Below are 23,083 nucleotides of genomic sequence, written 5' to 3'. Positions count from 1 at the left end.
AGAATAAGAGAGAGAGAGAGAGAGAGAGAGAGAGAGAGAGAGAGAGAGAGAGAGAGAGAGAGAGAGAGAGAGAGAGAATAAGAGAGAGAGAGAGAGAATAAGAGAGAGAGAGAGAGAGAGAGAGAGAGAGAGAGAGAGAGAGAGAGAGAGAGAGAGAGAGAATAAGAGAGAGAGAATAAGAGAGAGAGAGAGAGAGAGAGAGAGAGAGAGAGAGAGAGAGAGAGAGAGAGAGAGAGAATCGCGCGTGTGGAGCTTGATAGAATGGCATTTCAATCCTACGTTTACACATTTTTTTTTCTAAATTTCACTTTCTTTTAAGTTATTATATTGTCTTATTCTATTAAACGTCTCATGCCACTGCGTGAACCACATCTATTCTCCAGTAGATGATCGTCGCGATGGATATTAGAATATGGCAGAACATTGACGTAGGACAAGGGATCCTGGTGCGCAGGCGCGTGGAGCACCACAAATTCTCGTTCGTCACAGCGAGCTGCTAAGACACACACACACACACACACACACACACACACACACACACACGTCATTCACTAAACACACAGAATGTTACGGGATTTCTTTTATTTTGCTTTTGTGATTCTTTCCACTGGAAATAGGTCGACACGTCTGAATGACCCCTTCCAGTTTTTGGCTTTTCCAAAAGAAGGAACAGAGAAAACGGCCAAGTGAGGATATTCCCTCCTATCTATCTATTTATCTATCTCTGTCTATCTATCTATCTATCTATCTATATCTGTATCTATATATCTATCTTATCTATCTGTCTATCTATCTATCTATCTATCTATCTATCTATCTATCTATATATATATATATATATATATATATATATATATATATATATATATATATATATATATATATATACATTAGTCCAAACGTACAGTTTTCACATTATGTTCGCTCTCTTATTACAAGCGTTTCAAAGTCCCTTCCACACAACCTTGGTCAACTTCTTTTTTTTTTCTTTTTCTTTTTCTTTTTTCTTAACGGCCAGAACAAAAAGAGGTTCTTCATTGAGAATGAATGCTCTCAATTTTTTTTTTTTTTTTCTTCTCCCCCTCCTCCTCCTTACACTTTCCCAACTTTTTCATCACAACTTTGGAAAAGAGTTAATTATCACCCCGTTTTCTTCAGCGTTTTCGCTGGGGGGGGGCACTCAAACAGGCAGAGGCTCTGGGGGGGTTTGGTTCCACTGAAGGGAAGTGGATGTTTTGGGGATGTTTACATCGCTCCCAGGTGTCCGGGGTGAGTCTCTCTCTCTCTCTCTCTCTCTCTCTCTCTCTCTCTCTCTCTCTCTCTCTCTCTCTCGTCAGAATTGGAATGTTGTAGTTCTTAACTTAAGGTAATTATTTTGCATCGTAATGAGCCGTGTAATTACTGTTTAATGAAGATATGTTTGCCTCCGTGTGTGTGTGTGTGTGTGTGTGTGTGTGTGTGTGTGTGTGTGTGTGTGTGTGTGTGTGTGTGTGTGTGTGTGGTTGTGTGTCTTAACCTTGTTTTTTACGTGCACACACAGAACTATACAGAGTTGTCCACTGTATCGCCATCTTCACAAAAAAGTCCCAAAATACGTGACGAGGACAGAGAGTCCGAAAATACGTGACGAGAACAGAAGTCCCAAAATACGTGACGAGGACAGAAAGTCCGAAAATACGTGACGAGAACAGAAGTCCCAAAATACGTGACGAGGACAGAAAGTCCCAAAATACGTGACGAGGACAGAAAGTCCCATAATACGTGACGAGGACAGAAAGTCCCAAAATACGTGACGAGGACAGAAAGTCCCAAAATACGTGACGAGGACAGAAAGTCCCAAAATACGTGACGAGAACAGAAGTCCCAAAATACGTGACGAGGACAGAAAGTCCCAAAATACGTGACGAGGACAGAAAGTCCCAAAATACGTGACGAGGACAGAAAGTCCCAAAATACGTGACGAGAACAGAAAGTCCCAAAATACGTGACGAGGACAGAAAGTTCCAAAATACGTGACGAGGACAGAAAGTCCCAAAATACGTGACGAGGACAGAAAGTCCCAGAATACGTGACGAGGACAGCAAGTTCCAAAATACGTGACGAGGACAGAAAGTCCCAAAATACGTGACGAGGACAGAAAGTCCCAAAATACGTGACGAGGACAGAAAGTCCCATAATACGTGACGAGGACAGAAAGTCCCAAAATACGTGACGAGGACAGAAAGTCCCAAAATACGTGACGAGGACAGAGAGTCCCAGAATACGTAACGAGGACAGAAAATCCCAGAATACGTGACGAGAACAGAAAGTCCCAAAATACGTGACGAGGACAGAAAGTCCCAAAATACGTAACGAGGACAGAAAGTCCCAAAATACGTGACGAGGACAGAAAGTTCTTAAATACGATCCCTTTGAACAGACTGGTACACTTGTTCTCGCGTTCGGCGCGACTCTCCTCGACTTTTGACAGACTTAACTGGGCGGTGCCAGCACGCAGGGTTCGATGATTTATGGTAATTTCGTTAAACATCATGTGATTTGGCAGCGTTTCAGTCACCGCCACCTGACGAATGATTGAGGCTGAATTCACATCACACATTCTACCTGGAATTAATGAAAGCGTAGAGAAAGAAAGAAAGAAAGAAAAAATTAGTGCTGACCACATCTCAGGTACTTTGACATCTACTTTAAGGGTGAAAAATTACTTACAGCTAATTTAAAGGACTTAAAAATGTTTACTGGTAAAGGTAAGAAAAAAGATGACAGATGAATGAATGTCATTAAAGTGCGCTTAACTGTGTTTGCCTTTTTAATGTCTCTAAAGATGGCGGCGTAGTAGGAATTTTTGTGAAATACTGATAGCCCCTAATTATATGACGGCCCCAGCGTACAAGAATCGCGATAAATATTTGAATCAAGTGTATTGATGAGAGAATTACCGAGATATAACGTTAATTCCTCAAGAGTTTTGTATAAAGTATCAGTGTTTTATCGTATTTCCCTATTACGCCACCATCTTTGGAGACGCCAGAAGAATGGCCAACACAGTTTTGTGTACTTTGATGATATTCTGTAATCTGTCATTTATTTTTTGTTATTTCTCTTTTTAGCTGACCGAAAGCCAAGTGAGCAGTGCACAGAGGCATTAATATGGACGAACCGAATTCATGGATTCATTGATGGGGCTTCCGAAGTTTATTAAAGTCTCGGGAAATCATACTGACTCTCCTTACCACCCACTGGTGCGTCCTTATTTTTGAACACTGTGTTCAATTCCGGTCACCGTACTTGAGGAAAGACAAAGATAGATTGGATAGAGTACAGAGACGAGCTACTAAGATGATTCCCGGACTGAGAAACAAATACTTTGTGAGACGAATGATCGAATGAGTCTTGGGAAAAGAGAAGGGTAAGAGGTGATCCAATGCAGGTATTCCAATTCAGTGAAGGTGTCGTTCATCTCGGCACTAACGAGCTGCCTAACGTAGTCTTTGCCTGTCTGTAACATCAAGCAGTGTCTGTTCTGCTTCCATAGGACGCAGAAGAAGATGGGCAGTATCGGTCCTGCTTTATTACGACGCAAAAGAAGATGGGCAGTGTCTGTTCTGCTTTAATAGGACGCAGAAGAAGATGGGGTGTGTCTTCTCTGATTTAATAGGACATAAACGAAAATGGGCAGTGTCAGTTCTGCTTTATTATGACGCAAAAGAAGATAGGCAATGTCTCTGCTGCTTTAATAGGACGCAGAAGAAGATGGGAAGTGTCTGTTCTACTTTAACGTGACACAACAGAAGATGGACAGGGCCTGTTCTGCAAAAACATCATCAGTGACACCATTGATCACTTCCCACACCAAGAACTCGGATCGTCACGGTATGAACATCTCATCCACAGAATGTGTATTTATATATATAAATCTCCATTTGATCTCCATTTGACCTCCAGCAGTTGGAGTCGAAATGTGAATAAGAAGATCAAACTTTCATGAATATTTACCGTTTGTTTATCTTCTGTTGATACTGAGGCGAGGACAGGTCTCGAGTGTTGGTTATCCTCGCGCCTGGCGAGAGTCTTCATGTCCGTCTAGGACTCTTTGTGCTGCGGGATCGCTTACCTCCGTCTGCCAAGAGCCGGAGTGAGGCCTCCAGCTGCTGATACCATCTTCCAAGAGCCGGGGGTGAGGTCTCCAGCTGCTGCTGTTACCATCTGCCAATACACCCGGAGGGAGGCGTCCAACTGCTGTTACCACCGTCTGCCAAGACCCGGTGCGGGCGAGGCGTCCAGCTGCAAGAACCTTGATTACTGTGTCCTGTGACTGATGCTTTCCTCAGATGGCTCTGAAGGATTCAAGGATTGGCCATTCTGAGGGAATACTTCCCACTCGTCACCGTGAAGGATCGGAACATCTGGGACATAGCGGAACAGCAAAACTCCCCAGAGTGATTGCGAAGGAGTCGTGGGAGGATTGTCGAACCTTAAAGGTGATCCCCGCTGGTGACAGTGAGGGAATCGTTGATCAGTATACCTCTTGAGGTGTCCGCCGTACCCTCCCTTAGCTCCCAGCTGTGGCTGGAAAGGACACAAGCAACGTGGAATATTCGACAGCAATCTCCTCCGAGCGCACGTGAAGGATTTGGCGATTGTAATTCCTGTGGAGCGATTTTTTCCTCCCTAGATGTATGATACGAAATGCCCAGAGACCTCAGGTCCTTGGGGGCGATTACCCAGAGCGGCCATGAGGCATTCAGGGACTTGCATCTCCTGAAGGTGATTATAATGAGGAGCGCTGAGGGACATAGGGATCAGCCAAGGAGCCTCTGCGTTTGTGAGAGAATGTGGGAGGAGGAGAGGAAGAGGTGTTCGTCCGCCTTTTCAGGAGAGGGTTTCGGGTTAAGATGTGACGATATGTATCGTTGAGTTACTCCTTTCCATCATAACCTCATAATGACATGACCCTTCGGTGTGATGGCGTGACTTTTTTTTTTTTTTCACTGAACTTGAGGGACCAGGTCATCATACCCAGCGGTCATATCCTGTCCTACTTCAAGTGGTCTTTCCCCAGTGTTTAAAGGTCAATATAATCTCTTATCTACAGTTCTGTTCACTTATCTCTATGTCGTACTATTTCCTTTCCCTTTTTCTCTTTGCTTTGTCCACTATTCTCTTTCACACTCGCTTTTCTTCGGCTTATCTTTTCATTATCCAATATTGTTCCGCTCCCTCCGTCCTCCAGTGTCATTCATCATCTGTAATTGATTTCCTCATCCAGTATCATCTCCAGTTTTCTCATACCACAACTTTCCTCATTCGCAGCGGACTCCCGACTCCTCCTCCATCATCCTTATGTTTCTCTCTCATTCATCATCCGTTTCCCACTCCCTCATTTGCTGGCCTTACCAGTGTCCCCCTTTGATGCATGTTTATGTCCTCTGTGTCTGTCCGTTCGTACCCATTCCTCCATGTATAATCCCTGGCTCAGTGTTTCTCTTACCTCACATCCAAGTCTCCCTCAGCGGCCAAGCTGTATCATCGCCAGTGAAAGAAACAGAATAAAGTCTCGTCAAAGAACTCGCTTCACAGGAGGCTATCCTGTCCCAGGTCCTGAGTGTGGTCTACCAGCCTTGGAGCTGCAGTGGGTTCCCTTGACTGGGGGGGATGGGGTTCTGGGGTTAAACTGCTATGCCCGTATGTGAAAGGGTTCATAGGGCACACATATATTGCAGTAGGTCACAGTGATGCGTTTGATCTAGTGTTTGCTGATAAGAACGTAGATCAAATGAAACACCATAAGTCCCAAGTGCACTTTCGTGTACAATCACATCTTTAGAGGAGACACAAGACTGAGATAGAAGACTCAGAGTAGTCAGTATATATATATATATATATATATATATATATATATATATATATATATATATATATATATATATATATATATATATATATATATACAAGGGAGGCGGAGCTAAGAAGCCGTTGCTACACAAGTGTTTGTACTTTGTGGTTTTCGGGTCTGGCACCGAGCCTGTCATAAAACTTTTTATGTGGTCAAGACAGGAAAACTTTTATATGAATTTTGCCTGCGACAAAGCTATCCATTTTATAAAGTCCTTCACTAATATTCATGTGACAGTTCTTTGTGTATTTGATGAGAAAATGTTCAATGATATTTCTCTTGATCAAGGAGTTAAAGGTTGTACATGAATTCGCACCATTCCAATCAGTATGATGGTCATAATTCTAACATGATTAAACAAAACATTTAAATCTTCTTATACAATGTTTATGATGTTTAAGTTGAGTAGAGAGATCCTCGCCAGTGTGCTCAGCATACAATTTATCACAGCTTTTACAAGGTAATCTGTAAACTCAACCCTCAGAATTTTCTAGCGACTTTTTGATGTTCTTAATAGTATCGTTTTTGCTGAAGGCTGCCTTCACATTAAAGGCTATGAAAAGGTTGAGAACTAATGTGAATATCATCACTAAATGGAAAACTAAAAGATTCTTGGTTTTAAGGAAGTTTTGGAGTTATCTCCAGAAAATAATTTCTTTGCCATGCATTGATGAATGATCTAGGACACTTTAAATTGGATCCAATAAAACACATCTTCTCAAACTCTTCATCAGTAGATCCTGGACTGCGTATCCTTAACCCCCTTAGCAACATCGACTGAAATGATGATTGTTTAATGCTATCACATGTTGGTCTTGAGCAATAATGAAACATAGGAACAAACGTTGGTGGGATTTCAGTAAATGCAGAACTTAAACATGTTTCCAGCCCTGTGGATCATGCAGTCTAATGATGGTAACATACAGTCATTTTCTAATTCCACAGTAGATTTCGTAGAAGGTACTGAATTGTTAGGTAAAGGGAGGTATGTTAGTCCATTTTCACTTGTTGGCCAAACACAAAGAACATGATGTATATACCAAAACCAGTTTGCCTCAGAGGGGTAAGGTATCCCTTATTCATTTTGTTACAAGAAATTCATGTATCAGTTACGTAACGCTGGTGAAAGGGAGTTGCCCAATCACAATGCCAGGTTCCCCCATTATCAACGCAGTCAACTTCTTTGTGTACGTAAGGCACAAGAGGAACCTTGTCAAGTTTATTTTTTTTAGAATGGTTCGCCACAAAAGAAGGGTTTGTGCTGGTTCGCCACAAAAGAAGGGTTTGTGCTGGTTCATCTCAAAGGAAGGATTTGTGCTGGTTCATCACAAAGGAAGGGTTTGTGCCGGTTCATCTCAAAGGAAGGGTTTGTGCTGGTTCATCTCAAAGGAAGGGTTTGTGCCGGTTCATCTCAAAGGAAGGGTTTGTGCTGGTTCACCACAAAGGAAGGGTTTGTGCTGGTTCATCTCAAAGGAAGGGTTTGTGATGGTTCGCCACAAAGGAAGGGTTTGTGTCACAGGTCACCCTCCTCATGTAAGCGGTGCCTCTCGAGGGAGATGGTCGCCATGCCCCGTGCACAGCTGCAGGGCCGGCCACCACCACCACGTCAGCCACACATGCATAAGCAACGAGCTTTGCCTCGGGTCAGCTGCGCTCACACACACACACACACACACACACACAGCCCGTCATGACCCGATCGAACCATGACCTCTGACCTTAGGATATTCAGCTCTCCCCCCCTTCAACCCCCCTTCTCTCTCTCTCTCTCTCTCTCTCTCTCTCTCTCTCTCTCTCTCTCTCTCTCTCTCTCTCTCTCTCTCTCTCTCTCTCCCGGTCCAGCAAGAGCTGCGCGGGATGATCTATGTGACCACGGCGGGTCAATCCGTTGGATAGGATGGCCTGACACACCCCCTTTTCGACCTCGATCCTTATGGTTTCGGGGTTCTCTCCTCTCTCTCTCTCTCTCTCTCTCTCTCTCTCTCTCTCTCTCTCTCTCTCTCTCTCTCTCTCTCTCTCTCTCTCTCACTGTGATCGACACAGCCTCGATCCAATGATTTGTTGCTGTTCGAAGTCATTTGCATACCACCCCAAGGACGTCTGCGAGTGTCTTGAAATTCGTCCAGTTGCCACTCCCACGCTCATTGACACAGACAGACAGACGGACGGGTGCTGTCTTTCCATTCACGGGTAACAACTACAACCCAACCCAACCATAACAGTGACATAAATACACAGGAACCATGATAACAACAACCAGAATTCCTGCGACAGAAAATTTCGGAATACAATGGTAATATCAGGAACGGAGACAATAGCACAAAGAGAGGTATGAAACATGACCTGGCAGGTCAGGAGCTGGGTACTGGGGGAAGGTGGAGAGACAGGTACCTGGCAGGTCAGGACCTGGGTACTGGGTGAAGGTGGAGAGACAGGTACCTGGCAGGTCAGGACCTGGGTACTGGGGGAAGGTGGAGAGACAGGTACCTGGCAGGTCAGGACCTGGGTACTGGGGGAAGGTGGAGAGACAGGTACCTGGCAGGTCAGGACCTGGGTAGTGGGGGAAGGTGGAGAGACAGGTACCTGGCAGGTCAGGACCTGGGCAGTGGGGGAAGGTGGAGAGACAGGTACGTGGCAGGTCAGGACCTGTGTGCTGGACGAGGCCGGGTAAAGAGGAAATAGCACATTAATAATCTCTTCATAAAGTATGCACAAGTCAACATGGATATTGCTCACATGACCATGATCCTCTCACGGGCCCTCCTGGGGTTCGAATCCTGGGCACGGTGAGGCGGCCCACAGCCAATCCAGCTTTTCATCCCCCCCCCTCCCCCTCGAAGCGAGTCGACACCTGGACTAGGCTAGCGTATGTGTGTGTGTGTGTGTGTGTGTGTGTGTGTGTGTGTGTGTGTGTGTGTATGCAAATAAGGGTAAAGATATGGTACACATTTGCATGGTTAAGAGACGAGGGGGGGTAACACCACCACCACAACCATGTGTCCCAGAAACACACACACACACACGGTCTTGAAATATAGATAGATGCCTAGGTAGCGTGTTGGGAGAGAACACATAATGCTGCTGGGTTATCCAACTTTCACACAGATCCGCTCGTAAATAGAATTCTCTCTCTCTCTCTCTCTCTCTCTCTCTCTCTCTCTCTCTCTCTCTCTCTCTCTCTCTCTCTCTCTCTCTCTCTCTCTCTCGTGTTGGTACAATGTACTCTTAATGTTGTGGTCGTGGCCTTACGTTTACTGCCATACTACTGTTGATAATCTCTTATGGCAGCCGACATGACACAGGCGAGTCTTTGAAATTTTGGCTTTGTTAAAGCCTACCTTATCTTAGTTAAAGCCAATCTTATCTTTGTTAAAGCCAATCTTGTCTTAGTTAAAGCCTATCTTATCTTTGTTAAAGCCTATCTTATTGTTAAAGCCTACCTTATCTTTCTTAAAGCCTATCTTATCTTTAAGGCCTGTCTTATCTTTGTTAAAGCCTATCATATCTTAGTTAAAGCCTATCATATTGTTAAAGCCTACCTGATCTTTTTAAAAGCCTATCTTATCATTGTTAAAGCATATCTTATCTTTAAGGCCTGTCTTATCTTTGTTAAAGCCTACCTTATCTTTAAGGCCTGTCTTATCTTTGTTAAAGCCTATCTTATCTTTGTTAAGGCTTATCTCATCTTTGTGAAAGACTTATCTTATCTGTGTTAAAGCTTATCTTATCTTTGGGTAAAGCAAAGCTTGTCTTATGTGTTAAAGCCTATATTATTTTGTATTGATTACTAGTTTTAGATTTGGTAGTTTTCGTCTCGTTCTTCTCTTACTGCGTTACTTGACGTTTCAGCCTCTGTGGTCAGTAGGTTGAACACCGTCCTGTGCAAAAGAATCAGTGCACGAGAAATGGACCTCCGTGGTGTATCGGTTAGCGTTCCTGAACGTGACGCATTCACGAGCCGTCCAGGGTCGAGCGGATAGGTTCGAATCCTGTTTGCGACAGTTGGTCCACAGTCAAACCAGCTGTTTATCATTCCCTTGCTGGTTGGTCGATAAAATGGAAGCCTGGATCAGGCTATATCTATTCATCTATCTATCTATCTATCTATCTATATATATATATATATATATATATATATATATATATATATTGGAAAGGATCACAATGTTTCGCGTGATCAAGATATTCCTATGAGTCCACGGGGAAAATGAAACACGAAAAGTTCCCAAGTGCACTTTTGTGTAATAATCACATCATCAGGGGAGACACAAGAGAGAAATATAACAGTCAGTTGATATACATCGAAGAGACGAAGCTAGGACGCCATTTGGTAAACATGTGATTATCCAAAACCTCTTGGACAATCACATGTTTATATATATATATATATATATATATACACAGCATAAATGAGATTAACTCAGTTAGGGCTTCAGTTAACTGTGTCGTCTGAGTTTAAGCGAGTAAAAAAAAAGAAGGGAGTGAGAGAAAGGATACCACAAAATAAGTAAATGCTTCTCGGTACAGCCAAGCAGGAGCTCATGTGAATAATATATAAGTGAACCCTCGAGTCAAATCTTAAAGTAGATGGCCACCCTTAGGCGAGTGTGTGTGTGTGTGTGTGTGTGTGGAGGTGTGGGGGGATGGGGATGGTGGGTCGTCAGGGTTCAGAGGGCCATTGGATAGACTAAATAGGATGGTGAGGGTTCGACCGGAGGTCGGTCAGGAGAGAGAGAGAGAGAGAGAGAGAGAGAGAGAGAGAGAGAGAGAGAGAGAGAGAGAGAGAGAGAGAGAGAGAGAGAGAGAGATGGTACACAGAAACATGTGTTTTGTATGAGGCAAATGGTAGTGTGTGTGTGTGTGTGTGTGTGTGTGTGTTGGCCCCTCCCAATACCCCAGCTAACTCAAGGATCATCCCGTCCCTCAACCTTGGAGGAATCCATGAGGTTGTAGGTTGTTGACAGCAGCCTGGGCCCAGGGTGGTACAACCATCCTGACGGAGGAGGGTTAAAGTGGTGCCTGGAACCACCATCTTACACTCTCCCTGTCAGGACAGCTGGTCTTACTCTCTGTCTCATCCAAACGGGACTGTCAGGCTAGGCCTGCCACCATCTTCTCCTCACAGGCACCACACACCTACCCGAATCTCACTCATTTTCATCACGCAGGTTCTGTTACTATCTCTTTATCTGTACACTCGTTTTTAAAGGTAATCATGATAAGAGTCCAACGTGCTTATGGCCTCCAGTCCTCTGGTATCATGGGGTGCTACGAATTCCCCGGGTTCTCGCCTGACTCTACTGCCAATGAGAGGGAGGGACTCTGACGGTAGTAGCTGTAGTACCGGCCCTTCCCCAGACCTTTCCCCTCTCTGAGAGACCTGCCTCTTTTCCCATTCACTGAGCCAGGATTCAGGGTCTTTCCTTTGTTGAATATCATCAGTCATGTAATTCTCCTAGTATCATACTCTTCTCTGGGACCACCAGTCGTGTGATTCTCCTCATATCATACTCTTCTCTGAGACCACAGTTGGCTAATGATGTTCTTACCAGCCCTTTCTCAAGTCCATTTCTATCCTCCACTTACGATTCCGGTTCCAAGGTGATGCTTGTGGGTATTCCAGCATCAGGACACCTGTTGCACTCCTCGAGGACTTAGCGTCCCCAAACTATGATGCTCTCTGGTTCAAGGTCTGTCTTCTAACTACCCCTGCTTTCCTCTGTTTCGCCTACTGCTCTCCTTAATTCTCCAATTCTTATATCTTTGGTCGACTATCTGAATTCATGGCATGTGACTGTGACACCTTCTCGCGTGCAAATTGAGATCCTCTGCCTCGGTAATTTCAACATTCACCATAGGGAATGGTTGAATTTTTCCCATACGATGGTGGGGAGATTGTAGCCCTCACGTTATCCATTCTCGATGCTTTCAAATTCATTCTACACTACCAGAGGATATATATATATATATATATATATATATATATATATATATATATATATATATATATATATATATATATATATATATATATAACACACACGTATACACACGCGCGCGCTCTAGATGTAGTAATCCGGTGACGGCATACTGGAGAGATGAAGGCCTGAAGACATAGAGAACCCTCATTGCTCAATAGGAGGACCCCGTCCACCACATTCAGAGGTCCAGTTTTTTTTCCTATCTGGTGTTGTACGGGAGGAGGACTGGTCCAGCGGGTCTTACGGTCAGCACCACCACCAGCAGGATAGACGGGTTTTACAGACGACCGGTCAGTGTGCGAGTCGGCCTTAGTTATTTAACGTAACCCGAACGTACTAGTGTTGCTTGTGGTGGCGAGGCGACTGCTTCTACCCTTGTTCATGGGGCGTCGTTCTTGGAGACAACGCCTCTTCCTCCTCTGTCCTCCGTCAGTGACGGAGTAGGAGGACGTACGAGGAATGGTCATGAGATAACTCTTGAAGGGGGGAGTTCAGCCATCTGGCAGGGAAGACATCACGTAACTCCTGTGGTTGATGGCGATGGGAGATAGATTAAGGGTGTAAGGGTGGTTGGTTGATGGCCAGAGCCAACCTATGTGTTTTCTTTGGCAGATGTCCCATGTCTTCTCTCTCTCTCTCTCTCTCTCTCTCTCTCTCTCTCTCTCTCTCTCTCTCTCTCTCTCTCTCTCTCTCTCTCTCTCTCTCTCTCTCTCTCTCATCTTTTATAAACTGATCATCATTTCCCGGCTCAGCGAGGCGGCGCCAGGGAACAGAAGAAGAAAGGCCTCATACGCACACATCCATTCTCTAGCTGCCATGTGTAATACACCGAATCCACAGTTCTCTATCCAGATCCAGACCCCACAAACCTTTCTATGGTTTACCCCGGCTGCTTCACATGCCTTTATTTAGTCCTTTGACAGCACGTTGACCCCTGTACACCACCTCGTTTTAATTCAGTATATGCCGTGCACGCCTTTCACCCTCCTGCATGTTTAGGCCCCAGTTAATCAAAGGCTTTTTTACTCCATCCTTTCATTTTCAGTTTGGTCTTCCCTTTCTTGTTCCCCTTTCTTTCGAGGCTGTTTGTGGTAGTAGAAGATATCACAAACTCACAGATTAGTTTGGTAAAAGTTGGACACATAGTTCGTACTGAATAACCTGTAAATTGTCAATATGGCTGAGGAGGTGCAAATATGTCTTTTTTTCCCTCATTTCCCTTTAGCAGTTCAACGGCATTTATATTTTAGCTTGCCTTTACGCATATACTGCCCGAGATGAAAGACTTTGCTTGCACTTATCGATACTGAAATTCATTTACCACCCACAAGCCTATTGCATCAGTTTGTCTATGTCAGTTTTAAGCTGCGGACGTTGAAGTTCATCTGTAGATCAATTTCAGATTTGTATCATCAGCGACTTCGATATCTTGCAATGCCACCCATTATCAGGATCATGAATATACATATATGAGAAAGAGAACCGGTTCCAAGACTGATCCTTGTGGTACTCCACTTTTTTGCGTCGAGCCGTCCTGGGGCTTGACCATTAATCAAGGCCTGTCATCGAATTTCTTATCTACTGAGGTGCAACCCAGTCAATGCCATGTGACTTCATTATTGCTCGTCACCTTTGATGTGGAACCTTGTCGAATGCTTTTGGATGTCTGGTTAAATGACATCAGCTGTTTTACTTTGGTCTTACATATTTATTAGATCATAAAAGAAGTCAAGTAGACTTGTGAGATATGAGCGATTTCGTCGAGAAAAAACCATGCTGAGAATCGTTTAAGTAGTGGTCATCGAAATGGTTGACAGTTCTATCTCGAATGTTGGTTTCCCTAAGTCTTCCAACTACAGACGTTATGGTAATTGGACGATGATTTCCGGTTAGTGACATATCTGCCTTTTTGAATATCGGTGTTGCAATGGCAAACTTCTATTCATCTGGAACTTTTCCTGTAGCAAGTGACTTAACGAAAAGGCAGCCAAGGGCTGAACTATCTCATTTTTCATCTCGTTCATTGTCCTCGGATAAGACTTATCAGAACCTGCTGTTTTGTTTATTTTCATGCCGTGTATTGCTGGCAGTATGTCTTCAGGTTTTGTCAGTTTGTTGAGGAAACTTCTCTTCTTTTATCCATGATTTGGGACAGAGGTTGTGTCTTGATGGTAAATACAGATGCAAAAAAAAAAAAAAAAAAGAAAGTCATTTTTAGATTTTTTGCCTTGGCCGTCTTGTTTTGAACCAAATCACCGCTTTCCTATCTTAACGGGGAGCGTTTGACTGGGTAATGACTCTCTTGCTTCTAACATAACTGTACAACTCCTTAGGGTTTCTTCTCCTATTTTTCAGCAATATACGCTCCTTTGCTTTGCCGTATAAATCTCTTAAACTTTCTCAGGACCAATTTCTGTGAAAGGTTCTTTATGTTACAGAAGACCTTTCTAACCGCTTCTTTAGCCTTACATCGCGCTGCTTCTAGTAGCAGGGAAATGTCGACTCCTTTGGAGTGAAAAGTTTTTTGACGAGACTATACTTCATCAAGTGATACACCCTTACCCAAGGTAGCCTTCCGCTCGAGATGTAACCTCAAGCAGGAGGGGTCCGGTAACGCATATATATATATATATATATATATATATATATATATATATATATATATATATATATATATATATATATATTCTTTTCTTTTAATTTGATCGCCGTTTCGCCTGTTCGTGAAGTAGCGCCAGGAACAGCCAAAAAGAGACAGCATCCACTCATAGCCAGCCTCCTGCTGTCATGTAACGCACCGACAACACAGCTCTCGATCCACATCCAGACCCCACAGACCTTTCCTTCACATACACTGTTTCAGTTCATCGATAGCACAACGTCCCCTCTATATCAACATCGTTCCAATTTACTCTATCCCGTTCAAACCTTTCACCCTCCTGCATTTTGAAGGGGACGGTTTGTTGACGCTCACTGAGAAAGTCTGTAAGCCGTAACTTAATCTCCTCCGTCCGTCGTCCAAAGCTGAGACTTTATTAATCTTTTCAAAGTTTTGGTGAAATCATGGAGGATGATTAGCCACAGAAGTCTTAAAGTCCTCCAAGACCTTGATGGATTAAGTTTAGGATGCTGAAGAGACGGTGGATGGCAGAGGAGGAGGAGGAGGTCTACATACCACCAAAAAGATAAGTTTACTGAGGGTTTATGGACCTTGCAGTGCGTGTTTAAGCTCGATGACAAACCTTTTTGCAGATGAGACAGTTGTAGAAGATCGGGTGATGACGGTGTATCGCAATGCACTTGAGGTTTCTGGCTGTGCGAAGAAGAGGCCTTTGTCTCGCTGCTGCAGTACTGTGATCCAGGACACGCCAGCTGGGTCGTGTCTTCTTGATATCTCACGAGAAAACAAGAGAATGATGGTAGGGTCTTTGTGATGGTGGTGGTGCAGTTACGTCATAATGGAATCAGTAACCGATGGTCTGCATGTCTTTACGTTTGGCATCGAATGTTAGGATGCTGTGTGGGATGGGGGACCATAAAACTCTGTGTGTGTGTGTGTGTGTGTGTGTGTGTGTGTGTGCGTGCGCTCGGGCAATCGCACAGATTAGGTGATTCGTGCTTGTATGCATCTAGGAACACTGTAAAGAATCAATATCAAAGCCTACAATGCTTTGATACTCCTGAAAGAACACGAAGACGGGACAATAAGAACCTCAGACAATGGCAAGACGCGAAAAAGAATTCCTCATCTCAAGGAACGAATGGAACTCGACTGGAGGAACGAAACGCGAAGCCAAACCCTGGAACAAGCGGACTTCAGGTCATTCAAAGCAAACCTGGAGTGCAGGCAGACGCATCTAGACGAAACCACCGTCGAAGCCACTGGAGGACCATGAGGAGAGAGAGAGAGAGAGAGAGAGAGAGAGAGAGAGAGAGAGAGAGAGAGAGAGAGAGAGAGAGAATATATATATATATATATATATATATATATATATATATATATATATATATATATATATACGATAGGTGGAGAGTTTCCACTTGACGACCTCCATTCTCTGACGTATTGATAAAGCGACCCGCTACAGGGAGAAACCTTCAGAAAATTCTCACTCTTATAAAGCTAAATAGACAGAGGAAAACAGCGATCTCGTAACGAGTGAAGGCCTTCCAATACCACGGGTTGGCCTCACTCGCTTTGTGTGTGTGTGTGTGTGTGTCTGGGCCGGGACGAGGGTCTGGTAATACTACCTTTGTCGTCGTGGTATATACTACGTAATGCTCCACCTCCCACTGGGTTCTGGGCTGGTATGGCTCTTGGGAAAATGCATGGCTTTTCCTTGCTGGTGGTCTTAAGGGAAAGGTGAGAGCGAGGAGGCTACACCGTGTGCAGTGGATAGAGAACTTGACTTTCTCGAAGCCTCGTGGTTTAAAGGTTCGAGTAATCGTGTCTGTTCAAGGGGCTTCTATGAGGTTTACACGGTTCATTGTGGCGTATGTGATTAGCCTCGTTGGTGGGGAGAGAGAGAGAGAGAGAGAGAGAGAGAGAGAGAGAGAGAGAGAGAGAGAGAGAGACGTTCAGCCTCCAGAGCCACCAGCCTCCAGAGCCATCAGCCTCCAGAGCCAACCCAGAGCCATCAGCCTCCAGAGCCAACCCAGAGCCACCAGCCTCCAGAGCCATCAGCCTCCAGAGCCAACCCAGAGCCATCAGCCTCCAGAGCCACCAGCCTCCAGAGCCATCAGCCTCCGGAGCCAACCCAGAGCCATCAGCCTCCAGAGCCAACCCAGAGCCATCAGCCTCCAGAGCCAACCCAGAGCCATCAGCCTCCGCAGCCAACCCAGAACCACCAGTCTCCGGAGCCAACCCAGAGCCATCAGCCTCCAGAGCCAACCCAGAGCCATTAGCCTCCAGAGCCAACCCCAGGCTTCTCCTTCACCACCACCGCCAGTCTCCACGGTAACCCCCCCGCCCCGCCGCCCCGCCGCCCCGCCGCCCACAATCGACCACTCACTATCACGATGGTTGCCACCCTCCCCCTCCACCACCCACCCACCCTCGTTCAGGAGGCTGAGTCAACCAACTCCAGAGGTTGTCGATAAGGTCGACATGGTGAAAGAGATCCTGAGATAATGGCCTGTCCTGACGAGAGAGAGAGAGAGAGAGAGAGAGAGAGAGAGAGAGAGAAGAGAGAGAAGAGAGAGGAAGTGGGAAGGCTCCGGTGAGGAAGGAAGACAACACGCACATCCCTCCTCCTCCTCCTCCTCCTTCTTCTTTCCCTTCTCCCCTCCTCCCCCTCACAACATCCTTCTCCCCCCCCCCCGCAATCCATCCTTCCCTCCCACCCTTTCTCTTCTTTTAAGAAATATTGTTATTGTCCAGCTGTGGTACGTCGTTGTTTAAAAGTCTCTCTCTCTCTCTCTCTCTCTCTCTCTCTCTCTCTCTCTCTCTCTCTCTCTCTCTCTCTCTCTCTCTCTCTCTCTCTCTCTCTCTCTCTCTCCCCCCACCCAGGCCTCCTCTGGAAGCGTCAGCGTCAGGCAGGCTAGGCAAGGCAAGGCAAGGCAGGCCCCTCTCCCCCCCTTTTCCATCTACCGCATTACTAAGATCCTGCCGACACTTCCAGAGGACTTTGAGACGTCTTCGGAACGCGGGTTCGAATCTCTTATATATCATAGTCTCTGAGGAGCAGAATGGCATTGATGACCATTTTTTCTTTCTTTCTTTCTTTCCTCTTCTTCTCTTCCCTAATTCTTTGATACTTCGGCAAAGCGCTCTTTGATCCTACATCGTCCTGTGTTTGTGGCATCCCCCGAAGAAAAGACCCTGGAATCTTTCTGCGCATATCCAAAGGGCCTCCAGAGTTCCGAGTCCCATTTTCATGTGGCATCGAAGGTAACTGGTCGACTGGAAATATGAGAGAGAGAGAGAGAGAGAGAGAGAGAGAGAGAGAGAGAGGAAATTGAAGTGTAAAACTTTGGTTCAGATTTTCTCCTTAACTTTTGGGCAAAGGAGCTTTAGACTTTGGCTTCTGGATGTTGACTCTGGCACTGTGTTCTGAGCCCATGGAAGAGAAAACGTTCGAGAGCTTCCACACCTTCGATTCCAGGCCCCCTGGTGTGTGTGCGCCAGGGGTCTTGCCTCCAGGGAACGACTTCGGTGGCTTCAACCTCACCAAGTTCAGGTCTTCTCTCTCTCTCTCTCTCTCTCTCTCTCTCTCTCTCTCTCTCTCTCTCTATCTATCTATCTATCTATCTATCTATCTATCTATCTATCTCTCACGGACGTGGCGAAGATTGTCTAGAGGCTTCGACCGTCGATCTCAGACTCTTATCAGGGTTCGCAAAGCTGCTTCAAGGATTTGACCTTGGGTCGTAGACACTCTCTCTCTCTCTCTCTCTCTCTCTCTCTCTCTCTCTCTATATATATATATATATATATATATATATATATATATATATATATATATATATGTATATATATATATATATATATATATATATATATATATATATATATATATATATATATATATATATCACGAACGTGACGAAGATTGTTTCGAGGTTTCGACCTTCGATCTCAAGACTTTCCAAGCCGCTTCAAGGAGTTCCAGTGTGACCCTCGGCGTACGGACAATTCCACATTCATTCTCTCCCGCGCTTACGTCGCAAGCGCTTGAGACCCTCAGGTATCGGCCGTTGAGCCCCAGAGGTACGATATAGTCCCATTGGTCGCCCTCCATCAAGTACTTATCTTAGCTCACGATCTCCTCAGCTCAAATTTCAATTGACTTTTCTATTCTTTAAGACAATCCTGACCTTCTCACAGTCAGTGACAATTGGCAATAGGATTGTCACTGGTGTAGGCAAAACAGCTGTGATTAGTGGGGAAGGAAGTACATGGGTGACAGTGAGAGTTTCATCTCAACGAAGGCTTGCTGACCTCAGGAGAGAGAGTAATGAGTGGATGAATACTGTTGTTGTTGTGAGTACGAGGCACGTATTGATTGATTTAGACCAAGTGATTTAAGGAACGGCCATATGAACCCAAGGAAAATCAACAGAAACTATTATTTACCTTATTTACAGGAAGGAACGACTGTATAAACTGAAGGAAAATCAACCGAAATTATCATTTACCTTATTTACAAGAAGGAACGGCCATATAAACTCAAGCAGAATCAACCGAAACTATCATTTACCTTATTTACAGGAAGTATCTGGAAGGAAAACGGTAACTTGGTTGTGTTTCCATTTCAAGTTCATCTGTCTCGAAGGTGATTCGAAATATCTCTACTGAAGTTCCAGACTGGGAAATAGTAGTGACGTCCCTTCCAGGGTTCCTGTCTCCCTCCCTCCTCCCTCCCTCCTTCCCTCCCTCCTCCCTCCCTCCCTCCTCCCTCCCTTCCTTCCTTCCTTCCTCCTTCCTTCCTTCTCTCGCAGGGCTCTTGTCTTACGACTCGGCTCTCCTCTTTCAGGAGGACACTCGCGCGGTTCCTGAGGGAGAAGCGAGCACTTGTAAGATTTACAGAGACCTCTTTATGGCTCACTTCCATCGGACTTTGCGCAGACTTCGGCAGACCTGTGAATTTTCCAATCCCGACACGTGAATTGCATTATAGAAGCGTGAAGCGTATATATATATATATATATATATATATATATATATATATATATATATATATATATATATATATATATATATATTATCCTTAGGTATAGGAAAGAAAGAATACTTTCTACGTATGCCCTGCGTGTTGCAGAAGGCGACTAAAAGGGGAGGGAGCTGGGGGCTGGAAATTCTCCCCTCCAGTTTTATACTTTTCCCCAAAAAAAAAAAAAAAAAGAAAGGAACAGAAAAGGGGGCCAAATGAGGATATTTTCTCTAAGGCTCAGTCCTCTGTTCTTTACGCTACCTCGCAAGTGCGGGAAATGGCGAATATGTATGATATATATATATATATATATATATATATATATATATATATATATATATATATATATATATATATATATATATATGGCAAGAAGTGGAGCTTTTGATACGAAAAATGAAATCAGGAAATGTATTCTTGGGTTCAGGGTTAATCAAGTACAATATGAAACACTTGTACATTACGTCAGACACTTAGGGAAAATTTCAGTTCACTGTATTACACTCTAAACGGAAAACTGTATCGTAATACAATTACTTCACAGTATTAGGCGTCAGCGTGACTCCTGTATTTTTGCATCTGTATTCATTTTTCTCTCGTGGATATCCGACATATCGTTATCTTTCACATGACAGAAGAATCAGAAGTTATTTCAACATTTTTGTAATCTATTCTTTCTGAAGGATTTGTGTCTGTGTTTGTGTGCAGGATGCATCCTACTAATATCTGGGGGACTCTGAAGGATTCTGATGTATGAATGGGCTTACGGTGTATGCCTGTTGAATGTGTGTGTATGTGTGTGTGTCTGTGTGTTTTGTGTGTGTATGCATGTTTGTTTGTGTCTGTGTGTTTGTTTGTGTCTGTTTTTCTTTTTTTTGTGTGTGTATGTGTGTGTGTGTGTGTGTGTGTGTGTGTGTGTGTGTGTGTGTGTGTGTGTGTGTGTGTGTGTGTGTCTGTGTCTGTGTGTGTGTGTGTGTGTGTGTGTGTGTATGTGTGTGTGTGTGTGTGTGTGTGTGTGTGTGTGTGTGTGTGTGTGTGTGTCTGTGTGTGTGTGTGTGTGTGTGTGTGTGTGTGTGTGTGTGTATGTGTGTGTGTGTGTGTGTCTGTGTCTGTGTGTGTGTGTGTGTGTGTGTGTGTCTGTGTGTCTGTGTGTTTTAAACTCGCATGTAACAGTTTGTTGGAATAGAAGCTTAAACTCCAGAACACGACGGGAAGGGCCCTTGATTATGATGTCCTAGCCTTGTGACCTGACCTTTAAGGGTCAGGTCATAAAGGCCAGGTTATCATCATACCTGGAGGTCATAAAGGCCAGGTTATCATCATGCCTGGAGGTCATAAAGGCCAGGTCATCATCAAACCTGGAGGTCATAAAGGCCAGGTCATCATCATACCTGGAGGTCATAAAGGCCAGGTTATCATCATGCCTGGAGGTCATAAAGGCCAGGTCATCATCATACCTGGAGGTCATAAAGGCCAGGTTATCATCATACCTGGAGGTCATAAAGGCCAGGTTATCATCATGCCTGGAGGTCATAAAGGCCAGGTTATCATCGTGCCTGGAGGTCATAAAGGCCAGGTTATCATCATGCCTGGAGGTCATAAAGGCCAGGTTATCATCATGCCTGGAGGTCATAAAGGCCAGGTCATCATCATGCCTGGAGGTCATAAAGGCCAGGTTATCATCATGCCTGGAGGTCAGAAAGGCCAGGTTATCATCATGCCTGGAGGTCATAAAGGCCAGGTCATGATCATACCTGGAGGTCATAAAGGCCAGGTTATCATCATGCCTGGAGGTCATAAAGGCCAGGTTATCATCAAACCTGGAGGTCATAAAGGCCAGGTTATCATCATGCCTGGAGGTCATAAAGGCCAGGTCATCATCATGCCTGGAGGTCATAAAGGCCAGGTTATCATCATGCCTGGAGGTCATAAAGGCCAGGTTATCATCATACCTGGAGGTCATAAAGGCCAGGTTATCATCATACCTGGAGGTCATAAAGGCCAGGTTATCATCATACCTGGAGGTCATAAAGGCCAGGTCATCATCATACCTGGAGGTCATAAAGGCCAGGTCATCATCATACCTGGAGGTCATAAAGGCCAGGTTATCATCATACCTAGAGGTCATAAAGGCCAGGTCATCATCATGCCTGGAGGTCATAAAGGCCAGGTTATCATCATGCCTGGAGGTCAGAAAGGCCAGGTTATCATCATGCCTGGAGGTCATAAAGGCCAGGTTATCATCATGCCTGGAGGTCATAAAGGCCAGGTTATCATCATGCCTGGAGGTCAGAAAGGCCAGGTTATCATCATGCCTGGAGGTCAGAAAGGCCAGGTCATCATCATGCCTGGAGGTCATAAAGGCCAGGTTATCATCATGCCTGGAGGTCATAAAGGCCAGGTCATCATCATACCTGGAGGTCATAAAGGCCAGGTCATCATCATACCTGGAGGTCATAAAGGCCAGGTTATCATCATGCCTGGAGGTCATAAAGGCCAGGTCATCATCATACCTGGAGGTCATAAAGGCCAGGTTATCATCATGCCTGGAGGTCATAAAGGCCAGGTTATCATCATACCTGGAGGTCATAAAGGCCAGGTCATCATCAAACCTGGAGGTCATAAAGGCCAGGTTATCATCATACCTGGAGGTCATAAAGGCCAGGTCATCATGCTTGAAGGTCACAAAGGCCAGGTCATGCCGACGACGTGCTCAGCGCTGGCACCTCCCAGTGTGTTGACGTGAGGCACACGGTCCATTGGTGTGGGTCGTCGTCCCTCAAGTGGCCTGATGTTGCCATCCAGATAACGCTTCTTGTGCGGCTGTCATGTTGGGCCTTCAGCGTGGGAATATTCCAGTGGCAGCGGGTGGCACTACAACACCCTGGAATGGGAATACACCACTGACTCCCCCCCCTCCTCCTCCCTCCTCCTCCTCCTCCTCCTCCTCCTCGTTCTCTTCCTCCTTGTCTCCCTTCCTCCTTCTCAGTGCCCTCCTCTTCTTCCTCCTTCTCCTCCTCCTCCTACTACTACTGTCTCTCCTGCTCCTCCTCCTCCTCCTCCTCCTCCTGTCTCTCCTGCTCCTCCTCCTCCTGTCTCGCCTGCTCGTCTTCCTCCTTCTCCTCCTCCTCCTACTGTCTCTCCTGCTCCTTTTCCTCCTTCTCTTACATCCTGCGGGTCTCCCCTCCCGCTGTATTATGCAGGACAACACCCCCCCTGCACAAAACTGACAGGTACTTTTCTCAGCGGGACCCATGACCCAAACAACCCGGGAAGCATCGTAAACATCGAGCTGAGGGGAGGCATACCTCGTGCACCCACTGTTTACATAAGCGTTAGTTCCTCAATGACTCCCCATTAGCCTTTCTCCCGTCGACGCCAATCCCATCTCCCCAGTCCTTCTGTTTTTACTGTTCTGTCTGTGTAAATGAGTGATTTAGGATACTGACATTGTACTACCCATCCTGCATATACAGCCTGGTCATAGACCCTTAGGTTCTATCTTCTGGCCATCCTATGTACTCCTGTATGCTCCTCCTTGTATCCTTTCTCTC

The sequence above is a fragment of the Panulirus ornatus genome, chromosome 1 (assembly GCF_036320965.1).
Source record: "Panulirus ornatus isolate Po-2019 chromosome 1, ASM3632096v1, whole genome shotgun sequence".
NCBI lineage: Eukaryota > Metazoa > Arthropoda > Malacostraca > Decapoda > Palinuridae > Panulirus > Panulirus ornatus.
This window is presented reverse-complemented; position numbering follows the sequence as displayed.